General features: G+C 47.6%; 1 protein-coding gene across 3 annotated transcripts in view; it reads right to left on the bottom strand.

Annotated features, from left to right (window-relative positions):
* Ptpre (protein tyrosine phosphatase receptor type E) overlaps window positions 1–23675 on the bottom strand; it is a 149891-nt gene that overhangs the window by 93460 nt on the left and 32756 nt on the right. Inside the window, exon 1 of one of the 3 annotated variants that reach the window (XM_042285278.2) lies at window positions 21117–21201. The exons of the other annotated variants lie outside the window; for them this stretch is intronic. The gene's annotated coding sequence lies outside the window, so the exon portion shown is untranslated. Of the gene's footprint in view, window positions 1–21116; window positions 21202–23675 lie in introns of those variants that run through there. 3 annotated transcript variants of the gene reach the window in all.

The following is a 23675-nucleotide window of genomic DNA, read 5'->3' as shown; positions in this document are numbered from 1 at the left end:
ATGGATAAGATGCTTCGGGCAGCATTTAACACATACTGTGTGTCTGCTGTGTGATAGCCACGGGCCAACAGTGAGCACTAGGTGATGCCAGGCCCAGGGTGGGCATTGAAACTGAAACCCAGCGCCTAGGGCTGCCATGGACCTGGCAGGCTCCTGCCTCAGAGCCATTGGGAATGGACCGGTATGGGCTGCATGGTGTCCCTCATAGATAGGCAGAGATATTACTCAGGGACTAAGTCAGACAAGACATTCACGTCATGAGAAAAGGGGAAGTCACCCTGAACTTACCTAGAGCAGATCAGTTTGTAAGACGTTTCTGAGGAAGATTTTGACAATTAGGAAACCACTTAAGGGGAAGAAGTGCCAATCAAGTAGTCATTTTGCTAAAGCAACCTCAAATATTTTGGTGTAGTGATCTTCCAAGGCTCCTGGACTCGACCCATGCAATTAGTCCGTTACAAAATCCACAGAGCTGAGATGACTCTACTCAGGGAGGGAGAGCAGGAGGCATCCTGAGCATCAGCTGCAGCGTTCCAAGGAAAAGCTTCCTTTCTCCACTTTGAAACAGTTCCTAATGAAAGATAAGCCTCCAGGGCGTTTACAAAGCAGGGGGCTGTGAGCAAATGCATCTCCAGCCTTGATCTGCATTGCTCAGGACATGCACCTACATCCCCCGCCACTGGAGAAAGTTCTGTGAACTCAGCAGGAATCCCTCCTCCACAGAAAAGAACAGGGCTGCATTCATCAGGCAACAAAAACTGCATTATGACAAAAGTATGCAGCGCTCCATTCTGGAACAATACACTGCAATACAAGTGTAGAGTTTGACCGAATTCTGCTTCAGTCACCTAGAGAGATCAGCTGCCCTTTTCCTTGGCCAGGCAGTGCAGACACAATTTCAAAGAAAATCACGTTCTTTAAACAACAACAACAACAAAAATCTTTTCAAGACACATGTATGGGAGCTGCTGGGCTGCACAGTTGGTTGTAGCATGAATCTTAAAAGTTCTTGTTAATAAAATCAAACCTGAGGACAGTTATTGGGGGTGAACACTGGAAGATCAGAGAACCAGAATAAGCCACAGCTAACCTCACCTGGCCAACTTCTCAGCTGGTCTTGTTTCCTCAGACTGGATGCTTCTGTGTCCTCATCCCAATGGCTCTCAGCTGAACTGCTGCTGGAAAGCCTGAAGCTTAGCCAGCTAAAAGCTTAACCAGCCAAATGCTTCTTGTTTCTTACACCTTATATATCTTTCATTTCTACCATCACTCCCTGGGATTAAAGGCGTGTGTCACTATGCTTGGCTGTTTCCAATGTAGCCTTGAACTCACAGAGATCCAGAGGGATTTCTACCTCTGAAATGCTAGGATTAAAGGTATGAGTGCCACCATTTTCTAGCCTTTGTGTCTAGTGGCTGTTCTGTCTCTGACCCCAGATAAGTTTATTAGGGTGCACAATATTTTGGGGAACACAATACCACCACAGTTGGTGGTTCTGGATCTTGGCAGAAAGCAAAGATGCCAGAGGTCTGGCAGAGTTGGGCTGCTGTGTGCCTCGCTTTCCTTGGCCTCTCACAAGTCTGGTGGTCCCTTGTAGTCCATAGTCTGAGGGAGCGAGGGGAAGGGCAAGCATCAGTGTGGTGCACAGACACAGGGAAGGCGGGGGCCCGGAGCAGAGGGCCTGACTGCTTCACAGTCTATATCTGGGGTCACTGATGCAGCTTGGCCTGGATGATCCAACAAGATAGTGTTGTGTGGGTGAGTGCAGGATGAGCCCCAGGGGTGCGGCCCAGGGATGGGAAGGAGAGCCGCTGCCTACACCCAAGGATAGCTTGGGCAAGGCCCCATACCCCACCCAGGCACATTTACTAGGACAATCCAGAACTCTATCAGGTGTGTCCAGCATGCAGCTTGTGGGCTGCATGCTGCTGTGGAGAACTGTGAGTGCAGCATAACACAGGATCACCAACTGACTTTAAACATCAAGGGATTTTGCAGTTTGCTTTGTGGAACCCATCTAGGCGGCTCTTAAGCTTGGACTTTGTACATGGCAATGCCCTGCTGCGATGTCAAAAGATGGGGCGGACCACTTTTATCTCACATTCTACCTGGTCCTCTTGACAAGTCTGAGGTGACTTGTTTGAGGCCACATGGTCAATGAGTGGACGAGCCAGAATCCAGATCCAGCCATGTCAGACTTCAGAGCCCAGGATAAGTGGAAAGCCTCCAATCTTAGGAAGACCCTACCAGACCTTTAGGGAGACAGGAGGTCTGGTGTAGACAGGAGGAACAAGAACCTGGTGCATGCTGTCCAGGCCATGCAAACTGTCATGGTTTCAGCATCTCAGATGTCAGGGCCTAGGTAGAGTAAGTATTTAGGTGTAGATGGTCAAGGCAATTCCTATCTACACTGCATTGTTGAATGTTATACACCACACTCCATTTTCCTTGGGGATACATTCCAAGACAGCCCACTGAATGCTTGAAAGCTTGGGTAATCCCCAAACCATACAGGTACTGTGGGTTTTGTATCTATGCAACCACATCTATAATGAAGTTCACTTTTAAACTGGGCATGACAAGAGATTTACAACCAACCACAGCTAATAATAAAATATAATAACAACATACTGTGATAAAAATGCCAGTATCACTCTGGGATCTAATCATTAACACAAGTTTCAATCCATGTTGAAAGGGTCAGAAACCACTTCCTGAGAGACGAACTGTGGATGGCGGAGTCCTCCCTAGGCAAAGCTGGGGGTCGTGGTTAGGACCTAGCAGCCTAGAGGAAGGACTCTAGCCATGACACTTCCCTCCCCAAATGCTCTGTGGTCAAACACCACAGAGCCAGTGGTACCCCTCACGAAAGTAAACAAGTACCACCTCTCATCAGAACTCTGACTCACTGGAGACTCAAGATCAAATTCAAAATGGCCTCTGCAGCATTTACTGAAACCCCCGGGCTGAGTCTCCAAACTGGTAAAATTCTAGCATTCTGAATTTGAGAAAATGCACGACGTTCAACACTATCCCCGAGGACTGTTGGGTGGCATCAGAGAGTGTTAATGGACAGCTGTGAGCAGGAACTTGCCTGGTCTGAGTGAGCATCCCATTGCCGGGCAGGGATCTTGAACCAGCACAAACCTGGGAGTGCCATGTGGAATTAGCCTTTCTCTACTACACATTTCATGTACTTGAGAATCTCCCCATGAGCCGCATCGACAGGCACAGTGCCCCTGTATCAGGAGTTTTTCTGTCTGAGGTTTCAGTCAACTGCAGTTAAAAAAAATGGTACATAGAAATTTCCAGAAATAAAGAATTTGTACATTTAAAATGTCTCACTCTTCTGAGAGTTAGGGAATCTCTTGGCATCCTGCCAGGAACTTGAATCACATCTTTGCCCAGATTATCTATGCTGTATGTGATAGCCACCCACTGCCAATTGGTAGCAACTTCACTCGGTGGATTGAAACTTATGTTAATGATTAGATCCCAGAATGATACTGGCATTTTTATCACAATATGTTGTTATTATATTTTATTATTAGCTATGGTTGGTTGTAAATCTCTTATCACGCCCAATTTAAAAGTGAACTTCATTATAGATGTGGTTGCATAGATACAAAACCCACAGTACCTGTATGGTTTGGGGATTACCCAAGCTTTCAAGCATTCAGTGGGCTGTCTTGGAATGTATCCCCAAGGAAAATGGAGTGTGATGTATAACATTCAACAATGCAGTAGTAGATAGGAATTGCCTTGACCATCTACACCTAAATACTTACTCTACCTAGGCCCTGACATCTGAGATGCTGAATCCATGACAGTTTGCATGGCCTGGACAGCATGCACCAGGTTCTTGTTCCTCCTGTCTACACCATGTGCCAAACACCAGGCAGGCACCATCTCACGGGTCACTTGCTATGATGTAGAGAGCTGAGAAGGGCCTTCTCCAGGTTAGAGAGGGAACTGAAGCTCCTGTTATGGGGATAGTGTCCATGGCAGGTATGTCAAACTGTGTCTGAACCAGGCCCTCACTGGTCTCTGTGCCCGCCAAGTAGGGTTTGAGTGCTGGAAGTAAACCAGTGCGGTCAGTCTGTGAGAGTCACATTAGTTCAGCAAATACTCATGATCAAAGAAGTCTATGCTCATGTCAAGATCCCATTTAACACTTCAATTCAGTATGTTACAAGCAGGGCCTTTGTGCATGACCCAGGACACAGAGACTTAAGCTGCTATGTGTGGACAGGGACACCTCCACAGTTCTATTACAGATGTGGGACAGGGTGATGAACACAGACAAGTCTGCAACCTTGGGTCACCGTAACCACACAGAAGTTCATGCAACCTCAACTCTAGGTAAATTTTACAGGAAGCAGGGTCACTCAGAAAAATGACTACTCCTTCAAAGATTCATAATTAAAAAGAAATGAGCATGGGTTGGGGTCAAGGGTCAGTGGGTAAGATGCTTGCTGTGCAAGCTTGGGGATCTGAGTTCATATCCTCAGAATTCATGTAAAAACCAAGCATGGTGGTGTACATTTGTAACCCCAGCACTGGGGAAGAACAGACAGAGTGGGGAGGAACAGATAGAGAGGTCCCTGGGGTTCTCACTGGCCAAGCAGTCTACCTGAATCAGTGAGCTCCAGGTTCAGTGAGAGACCTTGTCTCAAAATATAAGGTGGACAAGAAGTGAGGAAGACACCCAATTTCACATCTGGCTTCCACATGCACACCTGTATACACATTCATATGAACACATGCCACACACACACACACACACACACACACACACACACACACACACACACACACACACAAGGGGGGGGGCACTTCTCCAACAGATGTTTCCAACAAATAGGAATATTACTCACCCAAGAACAAGGGGGAATACCAGGCTGTTTTTGTGAATGTAGTTATGGTGGGAGTCTGCACATCTCTAGCAATTCAGCTCAGAGTAGGGGGAAACAAAAGAAGAATCAAAACCAGAAGCTTCAGAGTTTGGGAGAGTATACAGTTTTGTAGGCATGGCCCAGCCACCTTTCCAGCAGGGGGTGTGGCATGAAATCAATGGACCAGCAGCTCTGTATCACACGTCAGCTTTGCTGGTGGCATCTGAGGAGCTGCTTCCAGCTAAACAAAACTGTGCAGGGCATGCACTGCTGGTGGCGGGAACAGGGAGGTTAGACCCCCAGGACAGGTGATGTGGGAGGAGAGATGAGCTGGCCTCAAGGGACAGGCAGCCAGTCCTCGAGGCTTAGAGCCTGTGACTGGAGCACTTGGCTAGGAGCTGTGCTTCTGACTAATTCTGAAAACACTGACTCACCCCCGCCCCCCACAGTGTTGTGGTTGCTTTGAGAATCCTCAACACGACTGCCTGCCACTGGTGAGCTTCTGGGACTGAGAGTGCTCTAGGGGACACTCAGCAGTCCAGTTCCAGAAAGGACTTGGGGTGGGGTTTCCAGGGACCCCAATGTCACCACATTGGTGGCACTCTGTGGTTTCCTCACCTTTGCTTCTCCCAGGTGAGGCCTGCATGTGCCAGAGACACTCACACTCTTGTGTGTGTGTGTGTGTGTGTGTGTGTGTGTGTGTGTGTGTGCACCTTGTGTTTGTGCATGTATGAGAGTGCACATTGAATGTGTATGTAGTATATGTGTATGTAGTGTTATGTATGTGCTGTGTATACATGTGTGTGCATGCATGTGTGTATGTGTGTATACATGTGGTGCGCATGTTCATGTGCCTGTGTGTGTGAGGGGGTGGGTGTGCATGCTCATACATTTGTGTTTCAAGTTCTTCTATTAAAAAAAAAGAATTCAGTTAACATACTGCACATTCAGTTTGAAGTTGCAAATAAAGCCAAATTTGGGGATTTCTAGGCAAGGAGAGGGAAAGAGGCATCCTCACCTCCCAATGCCAGCATCCCTGGAAGGCTCTGGCTCTGCCTCCCCTGGCCAACAGCCCCTGGAACAAAGCCATGTGATGTTGTTCAGTCCACGAGCTCCTTCACGGAGTGCCAAGGCCGGTGGCAGCAGTTCTGAGCTCAGTGTCACTGTGGCTTTCCAGCAGAAAAGACCCCAGTGTGACCCTGTCCTTTCCAGATCCAGATGAAAACAGTGCAGATCACCTGAATCTCCACCCTCACCCAGATTTTTGAAGGCCCTAGAGCACTGTTTCTCAACCAGTGGGTCATGACCCTGGGAATGTATATAAGTTACTCTGCACATCAGATATTAACCATGTGATTCATAACAGGAGCAAAATGACAATCACGAAGTATCAACAAAATCATGTTATGGTTGGAGTCCCCGCAACACGAGGAACTGTGTATTAAAGGGTTGCAGCAGCAGCAGGAAGGTTGAGAACCACTGCCCTAGAGCATTTCCACGTGCCCTGCACTCTGTGAGCCCCATAACCGATGCAGCCATCAAGCCCTCCAGCATCTTGCTCTCTCTGTGTTATTATCGTGAGGCAATAAAAGGGTAGAAGGATGGACTAGCCCAGTGCAATCTCCACTCCATTAGCCTTCCAATCCGAGCACTACAGTATCAAGTCTCAGGTTGGTAGCCTGCATCCAAGGGCTGGCAGAAGCACGCTGTGGAGCTGCAAAGGGGACGTACCGACTTTGGGGGTGGGCAGTAGTGATGGTGGAAGCGGGGAGATAAGAATCATGGTTGCACACCCTAACAGCTTACAGAATAAAAGTTGCGGTACCAGAAAAATGTTCGTGTTTCCGGAAGGAGAGACTAGGAACGTTCTTTGAACCGGACTAGAACAATATGAGCCATTGTTTCACTTTTGCTTTGTCAGCCGGGAAGCTCGGGACTGAGTTTAGACACAATCGCAATCTTCTCTTATCTTCAGGGAAAGGGACCCTGCAAACTCGCACTGAGAGTCTGAGGCTGCCTGGTGCTTCCGTGAAACTTTCCCATTTCATGCTCTCAGCCACCCCGTTATTACAACCTCGTGGATTACGTCACAGTGGACTGAAGCCAGGAGCAAGTTGGGGAGGCAGCATCTCACCCCAATCCACTTAGGCTATGAATGAGCCACAACTGGCTCTCTTTCTTTAAAGTGCGGAGTGGTGGAGAACACAAATTGCCTACATAACAGCCAGCAGGATGGAAGCTGGGGCAGCTTCCTTCCCTAGGCCCTGGCCAGGCTCCAGGGCATCAAAGGTGGGCCTCATAGGAAGAGTGGAGGAAAGCGGTTAGCTGTGGAGATGCAAGGCTAGGTGGTACCTTTCTGCTTTGATGGTTGTGCTTTTACTGGACTTCAGGAGGATGGTGGCTGTCACACACGATGAATTACTGTGTGTGTGTGTGTGTGTGTGTGTGTGTGTGTGTGTGTGTGTGTGTGTGTGTGTGTGTGAATGTGCAAGCATTGATTCATGTACACGTATGGAGATCAGAGGCCAATCTTGGAGTCATTCCTCAGGTACCACGATCTTGTTTTCCTCTGAGTCAGGGTCTTTCATTTGATCAGGAACTTCCAAGTGGACTAGTCTGGTTGACTAGTGAGTCCCAGGGATCCACCTGTCTCGGTGTCCCCAGCACTGAGATTACAAGCACACACTATGGCATCCGGCTCTACGCATGGGTTCTGGGGACTGAACTCGTATTCTTGTGCATGCAAGACTTTATCAACTGAGCCATTTTCCCAGCCCCAGACCATGGCTTCCTAAGACCACCTCCAGTTCTCCCACTCTGTGGGGTGGCTGCTGCTCACCAGTGTCCAGTTTACTCAATCTCAGAGCACAGATGAAGCGAGATCAAGGCACTTTCTGGCAACTTAGAAACACAATTACTCTGTTGAATTAGCAGACATGCCCAATTGCAAATGGCTTGCTCATAAGTGTGATGCCTTCCTGAGCTCACTGTGTGTGAACCAGGCACCGTGTGGATTAGGAGTTTGAGGAGTCACTGTTGAGACAATCTTTCATAGCACTCACACATATGCACACACTGAGACATTCACACACAGAGAGACTCATGCAGAGACATACACAGACTCATAGAGACATACACACACACACAAGTTCAGACAGATAGACACATACACAGACACACAGACACACACATACACACACACACACAAAAACCCCTTCCCTTTCATGCCTGGGTTCTTAAGTGACTGTGCCTTCTGGCCCCCATGATGCAAAGAGACAGTTGGCATCGCACTTCCTGTGGTGTCTCACATAGCTGTGTCTACACCAACTGCGACCACATACGCACATAGCATGCTGGGATACAGCCAGGGAAGTCATTTAAATTCATTGAAAAGCCATGCAATGCCTTGCACATAGTAGGTGCTCAGTAAACATAAGAATTACACCATACATATAATTTCAAATGTAGGCAATCATTGACAGAGAAGGGGAAGGGATGTAAGGCAGCAACAGCAGGGTTGGGGTGAGGCCCAGGCATCCTAACTCCTGTGGCCTGGAGGTTAGATCCACAGTGGCTTCCTGTCAGGTTTCCCTGCATTTGTGCACTCACATTCTTCTGTAAATATGTTGTAGTCAATAAAGTTTACAAAAAGTTAATTTGAGTTGGCATGTTGGTGTATTATTTTAGGTGCCATTTGCTTTTTATTCTACATGTACAAGGAAACAAATTGGCAAATTTGTTTAATTTGTCTTAAAACTCAAATTTAAAATACGGCCATCTCAGAGTCATTGCTGTCATGACCCACACATGCTAGCCTCCTGCTGGGTGGCAGGTGACCGTTAGCATCAAGAGACTTAATGGGTGTTTAAAACAGTGCAGCTCCTGATGTTACCCTAGAGTGTGTGTTGATTTGCCCCCAAAGCCTCATTTCTGACAGACCAAAATTTTTACACAGTTTGTGCCTGGAGATAGGTTTCTGATTTAAATCATATTCATTTTTTTTAGAGGAATTCCGAATCACAAGTTTTCACATCATCTGTTGGAGGGAGGGCTCCTCTCACACTCATGATGGATCTGGGTGTGCCATAACCTCTAGGCTTCTATTCCACGTCCTACCAACAGAAGAAGCCTGGGAGGCAGTGGGCCCTGCGGGTGGAAAACGGCCAACTGCAGTGTGCCACCTGAAGTCCTGGGCTTCTGTAGCCTCAGAAGTACAATGGGTGGCTGAGACGTTTGTTGACCATCAGAAGATCCACTCCCGGACAGCAAGCGTGGGGTTGTAAGCATGTACCACTGGGACCATCTGCTCATCTGTGGGCACTGGTGATGTCACAGAGGTATCCAGGGTTCCTGGGGGGACCATGGCACTCTAAGATAGTATAAATCAGGCCCCAAGGAGCTTGTGTGGCAGAGTGAAGAGACGCAGTTCCCAGGTGTTCAGGGCTGGCTGAGGCACTGGTACCCTCAACGTCTGAAGATATGTTGCAGGATTAGGTGGAACATTCATGGGACTGTGATCCGGCAAAGCTCTGACACTGTCTCCTAGGAGTTTGGCCAACTGGAGGACAGAGCCTCAAACCCTAATTGCACTTGAGGGTCCCCATGTTTGGTGGAAATGAAGCTGGTATCATCTCCTAATGACAAACCACTAAAGTACATTGCACATCCATGTGTAAGAATTAACCTTAAGGGGCCGGGGAGATGACTTAGCAGGCAAGTGCACTTGCTGCTTCTGCAGATAACCCAGGTTTAGTTTCCAGCACCCACATGGCAATCTGTGTCTCCAGTTCCAGAGGATTCGATACCATCTTCTGGCCTCTATTAGTACTATGCATGCACAAAGCAACAGCCAGACAGGCAGGCAAGTACTCACGCACATATAAAATTAAGTAAGTCTTTAAAAAAAAAAATCAACCATAAGCAGAATTAAAAATGAAACCAACTATGGGCTTGTGTTTTAGCATATGCTGTACAAGAACAATAAAAGAAAAGCATTATTTCTCTCTAGTGGAAAGAAACAAACACTTCCCATTAGGAGCTGGCTGTTATCTTCTGCAAACACCAGAATGGAGCTGAAGGAACAAGATTCAGAAAGGCCCTTCAGCCTCTGGCAAAGGGGGTGTGTACATACATTTCTGCTCTTTCCCACCTCCATTTCCACAGGGTTGCCAATCAATTTAAGAACTGAAAATAGCCACAGACAGGGAAGGAAGAGATCGAGCTGGGTTGGTTACCATGGGAGTTACTAATGAGGCTCTCTTCTTCTGTCTTTTAAAGATCCTTGCCATCCTCATGACATTTGGAATGATAAAATTAAGGGAGGCAGCATCTATATCCTGCCATTTGATAATCTCAAAAATATCATCAAGGAATTCTGAGTTAAAGACGCTTCTAAATGAGTAGAAGCCACGTATAGCAGTGATGTTTCTTACCAAGGAATCCAACCTTTGGTAGACCTACAGAGGTCAAGGATGCACTCTCCACGGGGTTCTGAGAAACTGTGGAAAGGGAACTGACTCAGGTCCAGATCCTCTCGTGGTATTTCAACTGGAGGACTGCTGGATAGAATGCTGCTCCCTGTCACTCACAGAGACAGCAGTGTTGAGACCTTCCAGCCGAGGCCAGTGTCCTAGAGCCTCAGTGACTGTGTTCTATGAAGTTCCAGGGTGAACACAAGCCCTTGCTAAGAATGAAGTGCCTTGGCCTTAACTGGTACAAAGAGCTTTTAAAAGAATGGTTACAGGGTCCAGAGAGATGGCTCTGGGGCTAAGAGTGCTTGCCGCTCTTCCGGAGGACCTGGGTTTGAATCCCAGCACCCACAGGGCAGCTCACAACCACTTGTAATTCCACTTCTAAGGTATCTAATAGAGTGTATGTTCCCAAAGTCACACTCTCAAATGCCGTCAGCCTCACGTCGGTGACAAGGATTTGTTATGTTGGATGTAAATTGTCTCTCGTGGTATATGTGCTAAACAGTTAGATACCAGCTGGTGGCGCCGCCTTGGGAGTTGGGGGACACTACAGAAAATGAGGCTGAGTTAGAGGAAGTTTGTCTCCAGGGGTGTGCCTCTGAATGGGACAGCCCAATAGCCCGCCCTCTACTGCCTGCTCTCCACAAGGTGTGTAGGCTCTGCCACATGTTCCTGCTGTCACCCCACCCCACCCCCTTCGGTGCATTTTCCTTACCACAGATCTAGACTCACGGAGCCACCTAACAATGAACTAAACCCTCCCAAACTGTGAGCAAAATAAACTTCGGAAGTTATTCTCTCAAGTATTTCATTCACAGTGATGCAGAAGCAGCTCCCAATTGACACCTAGCACAGCGCCAGGCTGTGAAGTGGATGATGAAAATCCTTCCCCTAAAATTCCCAACTGTCCATGGGTAGGCAAGGGATTAAAACAAATGAGGTGAGGACGTTCATGAATTCTTAGCGACGGCTAGAAACATCGTCTCTAGAAATGCATTCCTAGAAGTTTGAAATTAATAATTCTCTGCTGCTGGCTGAGGTGAGTCGTGGGCTGTGATTCTCTGAGTTCCACTGCAAACACGATCAGCTTTGCAGAGTGGGTTGCATGGCAAAGAGGTAGGAAGATTCTAGAAGGAGGAATCCAAAAGACTTTAAATGACCCTGGCATTTGCTTTCAACGTAACTCGAGTATATTTGCAAAGGAGACCTCCAAGGGATGGCACTTGGATTCCCTTCCATCATGGAGGGCAAAGCCAGGGTTATGTGTAGGTGGCTCAAGGTACCTCCTCCTTCCCTGACCTGGGTACCCATTTTCTGGGTATAATCGCCCAGGGCCTTGATTTTCCAGGTTCTAGGAATGAGCCGCAATGGTACCAGGACCGCAAAGATGTAATAGAGGTCCACAGCATAGCACCCCCAGCTTGACGTTTCAACAGTTGCAAACACATAACACCCTACACACACTCACACGCATTCACTGTCACCTCCTACGCATGTATACCATTGCACAGTTATACGTACTCATTCATGAATTCACACTCACACCTACATACAATCACACGTACACCCACACCCACCTACTTGTTCACATTGGCACTTCCCACACGCTCACCCACACATTCAAACTCTCACATAGGCCCCCACACTTTCACACACTCTCTCATCCCATCTCCCACACATACACACCTTTCACTCACAAAATACCATGCCAGGTGAGGTCAGACTCATTCTCCGTGATTATCCACCCCAGAGCTGAAGGCATCTTTTCTGTCACTGTGAATCTGCCGCCTCCATCCTACCATCCAAGCAGGACAGAGACAACTAGATTACTATTTTAAGTTACATTTTATTTATTTATTTTATTTTTTTTTTGTGTGTGTTCACATGAATATGCAGGTACATGTGAAAACAGAGGCTAGAGGCCGATGTCACCTGTCTTCCCCAATTACCCTCCACCTAGTGGGCTAACCTAGCTACCCAGCATCCTCCAGGGAACCTCTGTTCCCATCACCCATAAGCTGGGATTACAGGTGGGCGTTTCCCTGAGTGCCACCATCCAAACTCTGGTCCACTCCTCAGCAAATGTTCTTCCCATCGCAGGAGACTCGTTTATCAAAGACACAGAACGCTCACTTGAAAAGCATTTGTGAGCACCTGCTGGGTGCTGGGCTTTGCTCTGGGATGGACAAATCCTGAACCTAGCTGATCATGTTATCACACTAGGAAATGGTATTTACTTAAACACCTTTCTTAGGGAAGATGCCCCCCCTGGCCTGGGCCAGCAGTCAGGGTAGCCTTCCTGCAGGAAGTAAGACTATCCAGACATGTCTGGACAGGTATGACGAATGGACCACATCAACCAAAGTCTTGGATGGTGTCAACTCATCCCTGCCCCCACATACACACCCAGAAGGAGAGGGGCCCTAGGATATACAGGTTATCTGCTTGTTCCCATTATCTCAGGCCTCAGACACCATCAGCGACTTCCTCCACAGTTGGTTCTCAGATCTACATTTCCTCTCTATTGGTGTTTTGCAACCTGGGGCCCCAATTCTATCTTCACAGGAATCTGAGGGTACCCCAACTTGTTGCGTTTAGTTTCAAACATACCCTGCTGTCCTCTCTTCCTTGGATCCTGCTGACGGCCAGCCTTCCTACACATCTGGGCCTTGCCAAAGTCCAGGACTTCTTCAGGTGACCACTACGTTTTCAACAAGGTTGTCTTTGTGTCCTCAACCCTGCCTTGCAGAGCCCCTGGCATCAGGACACACATCATCTACCCGACTCTGTCCCCAAACCTGCCCTGCAGGGTCCCCTACCCTACCAAGGCACACTCCACTCTGCCCCACCCAGTCCCCAAGGTGGTTGGCCTCTTCCTCACTAGGGGCTGCCACTGAGCGTCACCATCCGGTAGCAGAGCCACTAAGAGCACATGACTTGCTCCTCGGGGTTGGGCAACCTCTCTCACCTCACATGGTGACATTGCAGTTTTAAGAAAGGCCTACCTGGCCTGGCCTGCCAAACCATGGGGACAGTTCATCTATGTGGGCTGCCTACAGGGGAGTTAGGTACCGGGCCTCTGTTCCTCTTCCTCACTCTCAAAATGACTAGCTAGCCCTAAGGGGTTGCTCTGTCCTTGACTCCTGGACTCGGAAGGACGAAGGAAGGAACCAAACATGTCCTGTATCTCTCATCCTTCAGGATTAAAACATCCCAGTGATACACAGAGAGATGTAGAGTGTCCCCCCCCCCCATTAGCATCTCTGAAAAGCTGTTTTATGCCAAGAATCCAGCAGGTTCCCTCCCCCCCTCACACCCGCACCCACTCATCCATCCATGTCTGCCAAGCACCCACCACATGCCTGGCCCTGCCAGAGTATGAGTGAGACAGCTCAGCTTCTCTCTAATGCTGCTGATAGACTTGTAGGAGATGAGAATAAATACACTAAGGTAAAATAAAAACAGCTTCAGCAGCTCTTATCCAAAATGCTCAAGGCCAGAGATGTTCCGGCTTTCACTCTTCCCCCCAGGATTTCTGAAATATTTGAATGTATATAACGAGTTAGTTTGGGGGACAGAGCCCAAGGCTCAGCATCGGATTCATTTATGCCTCACATATACCTAATGCAGGTGCTTTTGTACCATTGTGTGTGCATGCATTTCTTCAATGCACCTGCATTTTGACCGGGCCACTATGTCACACAAGTGTGCATTTTCCACACAGAGCATCTTATCCGGTTTGAGAATGTTCGGGATTTTAGAGCACTTGGCGGTTTCAGGCTATGGATACTTAAGCTATATAGACTACTTAGTGCAGTGACGGCTAGGGAAGGGACCCGGGTGACACCAGGGATGAAGAGAGCTACACTTACCACTTCAAAGGACAACCATGTCCATTGGCTGCCCCATCCCCAGCCATGCCTGGTATCTGGAGCCTATGATGTTTAAGAATGGGTGGTGCGCCTGCTGTATGGATCCCATACACAGCAGTCGGGAAGATCCATCTCAGCCCTAATGGCCACTTGGGATGCTTGCTTACCCATTCAGCATAGATGAGTGTTTGCCATGGTGAGTTAAAGCAACACTATTGTGCTTAGCTACTTCAGTCATTTTCAAATTCAAGGCTACCCTGGAAGCCCCCAGGAGACCCCCACTTTTTGACAGCCCATTTTGTTGCCTGGTGGCAAAAGAAAAGTCATTTTTCTTCACCGGGGGGGGGGGGGGGGGGGCGGCGGGAGGGGGGTGTTGCCAGCTGACAGTCCGTCCCAGCCCCCACCCCACCATACTCCTCTATGCCCCCCAGAGAAATCTGCAAAGCTGCATTTTCAATTCTCCACGCTGGGCGCATTCCAAACAGCTTCCCAACAAGCCAACAGTGTTCTCATCTCACCTCGGCCAGTCCCCATCCAAAAAGGGGACACTGTCCTCAGTAACGACGCTAAATAATCAGATTGCAGCTGGGTCATCTTGCTGAATGTCTAATGGTCTCCAATTGTGAGGGCTGAAATAAGCACATCTGTCCCCCCGGAGAAGGCCACATGCACGCGGGACACGTGGGTAAAATGGGCATGGCTCTTAGAAACCCATTTCTGCCCTGAGATGTCAACCTCCAGCTAGTCCGAATGTTCCCTGACAGCCAGAGGAGGGGCTGCTGGGGACAACTTGTTTCTGGGTAAGAAAAGGGCCCACAGTTTGGACAAGTGAAGAAAAGCAGGATACGTACAATGCCAAGTTTATTACTGGGCTAGCAGGTCCAAAGATGACTCCGGTCCTTTTCCCAGGGCTATTGAGAAAGGGGTGTGGGGGATCCAGGAGCTGCAGGTGTCCAGGGGCCAGGTGAAGTGCAGAGGCAGGTAGAGACTCGAGGAAGCCAAGTGTCCAGGAAGTTGAATTCCAGTGACCGGGTCAGATCCACGTGTCCAAGGCATAGATGTCACCAAAGGGATTTTGGCTGGAGGAGCTGACCACACAGCTGACCAGGGACAGCAAAGACATCCTAGCCATGAACCATCCCAACAGGGATCCAGGAGATGTCAGCCTCCTCCTGCTGCACCTTTATGCAGCTGCTTTTTGATATCTGAAGTATCGGGGTGTAGGGTAGAGACCAGAGAGCAGTGGAGAAGCCCTGCCTAGCCCTACACTGTGCAGCACTTCAGATGCCACTCTCTGACCATTCTGTGACGGGACCCTGAGTCCCCCAGGCACCCACAAGCCTGCACAAGGAATGGGGTTCCTTTCTGACCTGCTTCTGTCATCCAGGAGCTTCCCTACCTCTCATCATGTCCCATCTTGTCTGTGTCAGTCAGAGTGTCCCAAGAGATTACGTTCTCCGCAAGGACAGGCACCACTTTCCCACCCTTTCAGCCCCTGCAGCACTGAGGACAGTCTCAACACATCAGCCTTTGAATGGATTAAATAAACGTAAGCGACACCCACCGTTGGTGGTCTGACATGCATCGCGCTAGACGCTTTGTGGCGTTACCCACCTACCACCCCCCCCCCTCCGAAAACTCACAAGCTGCCAGGAAGGGGTGAGTTATTATTCACATTGGGAGGAAGGAGCTCTGTTGGCGGGGCCAGGACCACAGGGCAGGTGTGGCTCTACAGCTATGCCCTATACCCAAAGCCCCCAAACCACACTCCCTTAACAAAGTGAGTCATTGAAACAGCGCCTTCCCAACAGTGGGTTTGCGCTTTTTTTTTTTTTCCGGTTTTGGTTTTGGTTTTTCAAGAAAGGATATCTCTCTGTCTCTCTCTCTGTAGCCTTGGCTGTCCTGGAACTCACTCAATAGACCAGGCTGGCCTTGACTTTAGAGATCCACCTGCTTCTGCCTCACAAGTGCTGGGATTAAAGGCGTGTGCCACCACCGCCCGGCGGGTTTGCACTTTTAATCTGCTTGGCAATTGTTTCGGTTTCAGGGAGGTGACCTTCTGTCACACTTATTTCAACAATTTCTAGAAAATAAAAATGAACAGCGTCTAAGTGAATCAGGACGTGTGATTATTAGTTTCCTGCTGTTTTGTTATTGTTCTTTGAGATAGGGTCTCACTCTGTACCCCAGGCTGGCCAGAAACTCATAACAATCCTCCGCCAGCCCAAACCTATAGTTAACCTAGAATTCTGATCTTCAAAATAGAGAATGTGATCATTTGAGCAGAAATATACTTATTAAAGAGAACGGAAAGCAGCAGGTACAGATTAGCAAACTTTTAAGGAAAAATTAAAGCATTTCTCCAGAATCTCCCCCAAACGGTGAAAGAAGAGGGCCCACTTCATGACTCACGAGGCCACCGTGGTACTCACAGACAAAGGCATTGGAAGGAAAGAATAAGCTAGTCTTCCCCAAGATCACAGATTCAGAATTCTCAGCAAAGTATTAAATCCAATGATGAGGAGAAAGAAGTCAGCCCAGGGAGCAGGACTCAGCCCAGATACAGAAGCCTGGCTCAGCAGTTTAAAACCAATTAGTGTTAACTCATCATATCACCAGGCTACAGAAGAAAAACTGCAGGGTCCTAAGAGCGACACCAGAGAGCGTTTGACAGAATCTCAACTGATCCATGAGGAAAACCCACAGCGAAGTGGGGCAGAGGTACATCCTCCAACTGAAATAGCTCTTGCACAAACCACCGAAACCTAACAGCATGCTCGATGGTGGGAAAATAGATGTCTGCCTATTAAAACAGGAACAAGATCAGAATGTTTCACTACTCCGTTTCAACAGCATACCAAAACTTCTAGCTAGCTAATAAGAGAGAGAGAGAAAGACAAAAATGCAGAAGATTGAAACAATTAACCAATGAATCTCCTAAAATGTACGTATTATTTTAAGGTTTTAGGGCATGAGGTAAATATACAAATTCCATCATTTTTATATACCCGAAATTAACAAGTGATATTTGAAATTTAAAACACAGTACTATTGGCATTAGCACCTCAAATTTAAATACCCACAAATAAATTTAAAAGTAATGTGTAAGAGCTACATGAAAGTTAGGAGACTTTATTTTTTTTAAAAAAAGTAAAAAGCTCAATAAACAGAAAGATATCCTGAATAAGGAACCGTAAAACTGCCAGATCTATGAGTCAGCGCAATCCCAATCAAAATCGCCAACAAATTATTCTGTGGAAACACTTACATAACACAAAACTCGACATTTTAATCCTTTTTGTCCTGGAACGTGGCATTTAGAACCTTCAGAGTTTGCAACCAACCCCGCCTTCCCTCTCCTGGGGATCTGAATCTTCCCAGAGGAAATTGTCTCCCGCTCTGTGAGACTCACCTTTCTTCCTTCCACTTCCTGACACCACCCTTCTGTCTTCAGGTTTGATTGCTCTAGGGATGTCATCTGAGTGGAGCCACATTGCCTGTGGCCTATTTACCTTAGCACCCGGCATCTTACAGAACAAAGAAGGCTCAAAAAGGTTGGAAAGGATTTCTGAACACACAACAACAAAATCGATTCATAAACAAAAGTGTCCTGGGTTCGAGGCGTTTTGAGCAGTGCTTGCCTGTGCTGCTTGGCATAGCTTACCACAGCCGTGGTTGGGAACACAGGACAGGTGTGCACTTTGTCCTGCACACGCTCTTTTTCCACACAATGCTAGTGAATGCTGCCTGAAAACGGCTCAGATTAGAGACTATTATATGTAACACTTGGGTTTTTATTAATGAGACCATTTAAAATTCGTGCTACAATTGTACGTTATAAACTAGAGTGTTTTTTACTGGGCATACAAAGTTTTCTAGTGTTAGAGAAACTTAATGGTCAAATGACAGAAAACAAAAATCTTCCAGTATATTCCTACTGTGACTGCTCAACATGTGATATCTTTGGATTGTGTTGGGTTAGAATGTTTGAATTTAAAAATTGCTTTTGGAGTTCCTGATTGGAGTTCCACTTAAAAAAAACATTGTTCAATGATTTCTTGGGATTAGGACAGAACACCTTGGAAATGGCGATAAACACAGTTCTACATTTATGCAATGTGGCTGTACTGACTAGTTTTATGTCAACTTGACACAAGCTAAAGTCATCTGAGAGGAGGGAGCCTCAGTTAAGAAAACTGCCTTAAAACCAGGCTGTAGACAAGTTGTAGCATTTTCTTAATTATTGATTGATGGGGAGGGCTCAGCCCATTGTGGGTGGTACCATCCCTGGGCTGGTAGTCCTGGGTTCTTTAAGAAAGCAGGCTGAGCAAGCCACAGGGAGCAAGCCAGGAAGCAGCTCTCTGCATCAGAAGCAGGCCTCTCTACATCAGCTCCTGCCTCCAGGATCCTGCCCTGTGTGAGTTCTTGTCCTCACTACTTTTGATGATGAACAGTGATCCAAATAAACCCTTTGCTCCCTAAATCGCTTTTGGTCATGTATTTTATCACAGAAATAGAAACCCTAACTAAGACATTCTCAGTATTAACAATTATGAAATAAAAATATCAGTCAGCTCTGCAAAGCATTGCAGAAGCTCAGTGTCCTGCACCAAATTATTCAGCCAGGATTGGATTCCTTGTGTGAAAATAAACACACACATCATCTCATTAGCATGCAAATTTGCTTTCATCTTTGAAAAACAGAAAAATTAATGTATGCCAAAGCATTATTTTAAAATAAACTTCTTTATGGTTTACTACCAGTGAATGTTGGCTTTGAGTCTAGTTAGGTTTCTATGGCTGTGATAAAACACTGTGACCAATCCAACTTACAGAAAGAATTTATTTGGAGCTAACAGTTAGTTCCAGGGGGGCTAGGATCTACAATGGGGGGAGAGCAGGGGGCTAGAGCTGGAAGCCTAGAGCTAAAGGCTCACATCAACTCCAAGCAGGACGCTGAGAGAGTGAACTTGAAATGGTGTGAGTATTTAAATTCTCAAAGACTAACAACGGTGAAGTACATCATCCAGCAAGGCCACACCTCCTAAGTCCCCCCCCCCCCGCCCTCCCCCCCCCCAAAAAAAAACCACCAACCTGGGACCAAGTATTCAAGTGCCAGATACTGTGGAGGCCATTTGTCATCATACCACCACAATCTGTGACATATTATCTATACCTATTGTGACACTTGGTATTGTCAACTTGACAGAACCTAGAAATATCAGGTAGATGGGCCTCTGGCCCTGTTGGTAAGGGATTATTGGTTGTTTAAGATTGATTTTGCTTTGCCTTATATGTGCCTGAGTGTATGTGCCTGCACCATGGGCAGGTCTTTGGAGATCAGAAGAGGTCCTCAGATCCCCTGGAGTTAGAGTTACAGGTAGTTTTGAGCTACGGGCATGGGGGAAAGGTGGTGTAAACTGAATTCTTATCCTCTGGAAGATCAGCACGTGTTCTTAACTTAAAGAGCCAACTTCCCAGCCCCTTGCGGGATTATCTCAGTTGTATTCAGGAAGTGAGAAGATCTGCCCACTGTGGGTAGCATCACCCCTTGGCTGGGATTTGAACTATCCAAGTGGAGAATAGGAGCTGACCAGCAACATGCACACATTGCCGTTTCCTAATTATGGGTCCCACATGCACAGCTGTTTCAAGCTCCCACTGCTCTGACTCCGTGGCCACGACAGACCATACCTTGGAGCTATGAGCCAGCCTAAACCCTTTCTCTCTAAATTGCTTTCATCAAGGTTTTATCACAGCAACAGGAAAAGAAACTAAGATACCCATACATCCAGGGTGACAGAACAGTTTCTAGGGCAAAAGGCATCATAAACTGAAAGTTCAGGAAGCCTGCCTTAGGATAATGTCTTCTAGGCTCGTCCTGTAGGACTTCCTCTTTTATGACTGCATAGTATTCCATTCTGTGTCTGTACTACACCGTGTTTACCTCTTTCTCCATCTGTGGACGTAAACTTTGTATGATTTGGTTTTTAACTCTAAAGATAAGGGATCAAACTGAAGGTCCCCAAAGGCAGGGATTTAGTTTATGTTTTGTTGTTGTTGTTGTTGTTGTTGTTGTTTTAATGAAGAATGCCCTCTAAGGGAACATTTTTTTTCTTACAAATCCACATTAGACTGCCTGGGGCACAGGACCCATAGCCTGCTGTTTCCCTGCATTCTTCCAGCCTGATGATTTTTAGCTAGCTCTGATTGCTGGCAGATGGGGCACCTTCCCTTGGTCTTCCTTGCTTAAAATCCCTTCCTGGACTTCTGAACTCTCTTCCTTCCTCCTCATGTGCATTATTCTGACACGTGATCCCTAGCTTCCAGGCACGGTGAGGGCGCTCTGAGTGCTCCTGATTGGACTGCTGCATCTTGGCCTGCATCTCCTGTGATGCTGACCCACTTTCTCCGGGTGAGATGATATAAAAAGCCACTCAGATTTCCAGAGACACGTCTGCGTTTTGCCTGTTTTCTTCTGCTTTTCCCCATGGCTATGGTCTGTGCTAATGAGATCAATGTGTGCCCACATTCTGGCTCGTGCTTCTGAACTTGGCCTACGGATGGGGGTGGGGCTGGAAGGCCCAGCCCTTACCTGTCCTCCAGTTGTCAGTCACCTGGCCCTAGGCTCTAGGTAAAGGGTCTGGGGCCCATGTTTACTTGTTAGGATGAGAGAACCTTCCATGGAAACTTGACTTACGGTTTAAGCAACACAGAAGAGGGATGAGCTGTTTACAGAAGGGACAGGGATGAATATCTGGAGTCAAACCAAACCAAACCAAACAAACCAAACCAAACAAACCCAAAAAATGCACACACACAAAGCTGTCGGGGTGGAGACCTGACTGTCTGCCAGGAAATCTGTGATGGTAGCTTACCTGCTAGAAATGTCACGTGAAAATTCCAGACTCCTGGCTTCTCTGGGAAACAAAGGCGTGGTATCATTTTGTGTCCATGGAGGGTGGCCCCAAGCAGGGCACTCTGTGGCCAGGCAGGCGCCACCCTTCTTGGCTAAGGCCTATGTGGCTCTCCTGTCTGTAGATGGCCCCACCTTGGCAACTGTGCCTGTGACCTCTCCTGAGGCTCCAGTGTCATGGCCTGGTACAGGGTGGACATTCTTTAAACACATGCTGTCCCTGTGAATGCCAACTGGCAACTGCCCAAGACCCTAGGGGGAGGGAGGAACAGGCAGAATAAGCAGGTAGGGAAGTTTCATTAGAGGCTGGGCATGTTTATTGTTTGAGGGACTGGCTTTCTGTGACACCAACCGACCTTGACCTCAGCTCTCCCAGTGCCTTCTTCTTCCTGCATGTGGACAGACCAATCCGCTCCCCCCTTTCCCACACAGCAGGCGGTACTTGATACTGCAGTTCAAGGAGACCTTTTGGGACACAGCCCCATGTCTGTCTGGCCTAGCTCCTCCTCAGTCTTCTCTGAGCATGCTCCCAGGGTACCCCATTCCTTTGTCCAGCCCCAAAAGCACTTGTTGAGCTCCTGAATGCCTGGGGACAGCTGCTGGATGCCAGGGGCACAGGAGAAGTAGTGTAGACAGGTGGAGCTCAGTTCCCAAGGGGGATACAGACTAGTAAACTGTGGGTCACAGCACCAGGGCAGTTTACTATACAGCAGCTTAGTCTATCTCCCAACAGGAGGATGGCCACCTAGGGCTCGGCTGTCTCCCTGTGCCAGCACCAAGCATGGCCCACAGTAGGGGAGCAGGAAGACTTAGCACACACAGGAGGGAAGGTGTTCATTGCTGTGGAAGCAGGTGAACTTCACTCTGGGAGGGAGGGAAGAATCACCTCCTCACAGCTCTGAGGTGTCTCAGAAGAAGGCACAAGGCTGTACTAGAATAGGGGCTTGAATGGGGGTGCAGAAAAGGGGGGGGCGTCCTAGGCTTCCAGAAAAGCACAGGAAGTAGGTAAGGTCCACCAAAAGGGTTGAAATCTTGCAGTGCCTTGGAGGCATGTGGCGTTTGAATGAGAATGCCCCTCACAGGACCATGTATTTGCATGCCTAGTCCGCAGCTGATGTAGTCTTTGAAAGGCTTAGGAGATGAGCCCTGGTTGGAACAGTGAGGCCTTGTTGGAGGAAGTGAGGTGTTGAGAGTGGGCTTCCGGGTTTCAAAAGGCCATGCCAGGCCTTCCCTGTATCTGTCTGTCTGTCTATCTATCTATCTGTCTGTCTGTCTATCTCTGCCTATGGATCAGGATATAAAACTCTGATATAAAACTACTGCTCCAGTGCCATGCCTGTGTGCTCCCTGCCATGATGATAACGGCCTGACCCTCTGAAACTGCAAGCCCCCAATTAAACGCTTTCTTTTGTAAGTGTTGCCTTGGTCATGGTGTCTCTTCACAGCAACAGAACAATGACTAAGACAGCATGAGGTGCGGCAGGCTGACTGTGCAGACCGAATCTGTGCATAAGTCTGGCCGGAGCTTCCAGACCCACCTCATCAAAGAATGCCATGGTCAGACCAGGGTTCTGATGCTAGTCCAAGACTGCGGGGGAGGGTTTCAAGGTCAGTGAGGTTCCACAGGGACCCCGCTGGGCAGAGATGGAGGCTGCAAAGAGAGGCAGGTAGGATTGTAGGGGGTACAGGCTTGCCTAAAGTGGTCCAGAGTCCAGCCCAGTCACAGGTCCCAGTCATTGTCTTGGGCATCATTCGCCTGAGAACCCTGGTAAACAGTACGCAGTTGAGCTGTATGCTGTAATTGCTCGTGACAGTGAAGAATCCCAAGTTTGGGTTCAGCATGCTTTTTTTTTTTCTGCAACAATGAGACCTCAAATGTGAGAGCCCTAGTTAAAGAACCACCAACCACATTCACATCTTCCAAAGTAGAAAGCAAACATATGCTAGATGTTCACAACAGAAGACCAGGATTTCTTTAAAATAAAGAATAATGAAATACTAAATGTCCTCGTGGTAGATTCTTTAAATTAGTGGATGGATTCCCTTTTTATTGCCAAGAGGGAATAGTTTTGAAGCCACATTTTACAGAAATAGCTATCGTATGAACCACAAACAAATGGTTCATTCTATGACACATCTGGAATGACTCATCTAGAAAAGGATTTTCTGACACTTTATGCTATTTAGATATGATGGATGGTGTGGACTGGTCCACAGCCTTTGTTCAGAAAGGCATTTGTGAATTTTACTCAAAAGGAGGGAAAACCTTCTCATGGCAGAAGGTCTTTCCATACTGGCTTCCTGGCATTCTTTGGGGGAGGATCTGATAATGAAATGGTAACCTAGTCCAACATGGAGCACCCTGAGATTTCTTAGGGTCCAGCCAGGGTCGGAGATGAGAGACTTGGGGACTCTTGAAAGATTTGCTCTAATATTAGAAAGTGACTGTTGCAGCTATGGAAAGCTAATTAGCATGGATGCTAATGTATCAATGTGCACTCGCCATTTTGCAAAAACAGAA

This window comes from Peromyscus maniculatus, chromosome 1 (genome assembly GCF_049852395.1).
Source record: "Peromyscus maniculatus bairdii isolate BWxNUB_F1_BW_parent chromosome 1, HU_Pman_BW_mat_3.1, whole genome shotgun sequence".
NCBI lineage: Eukaryota > Metazoa > Chordata > Mammalia > Rodentia > Cricetidae > Peromyscus > Peromyscus maniculatus.
This window is presented reverse-complemented; position numbering and strand designations above follow the sequence as displayed.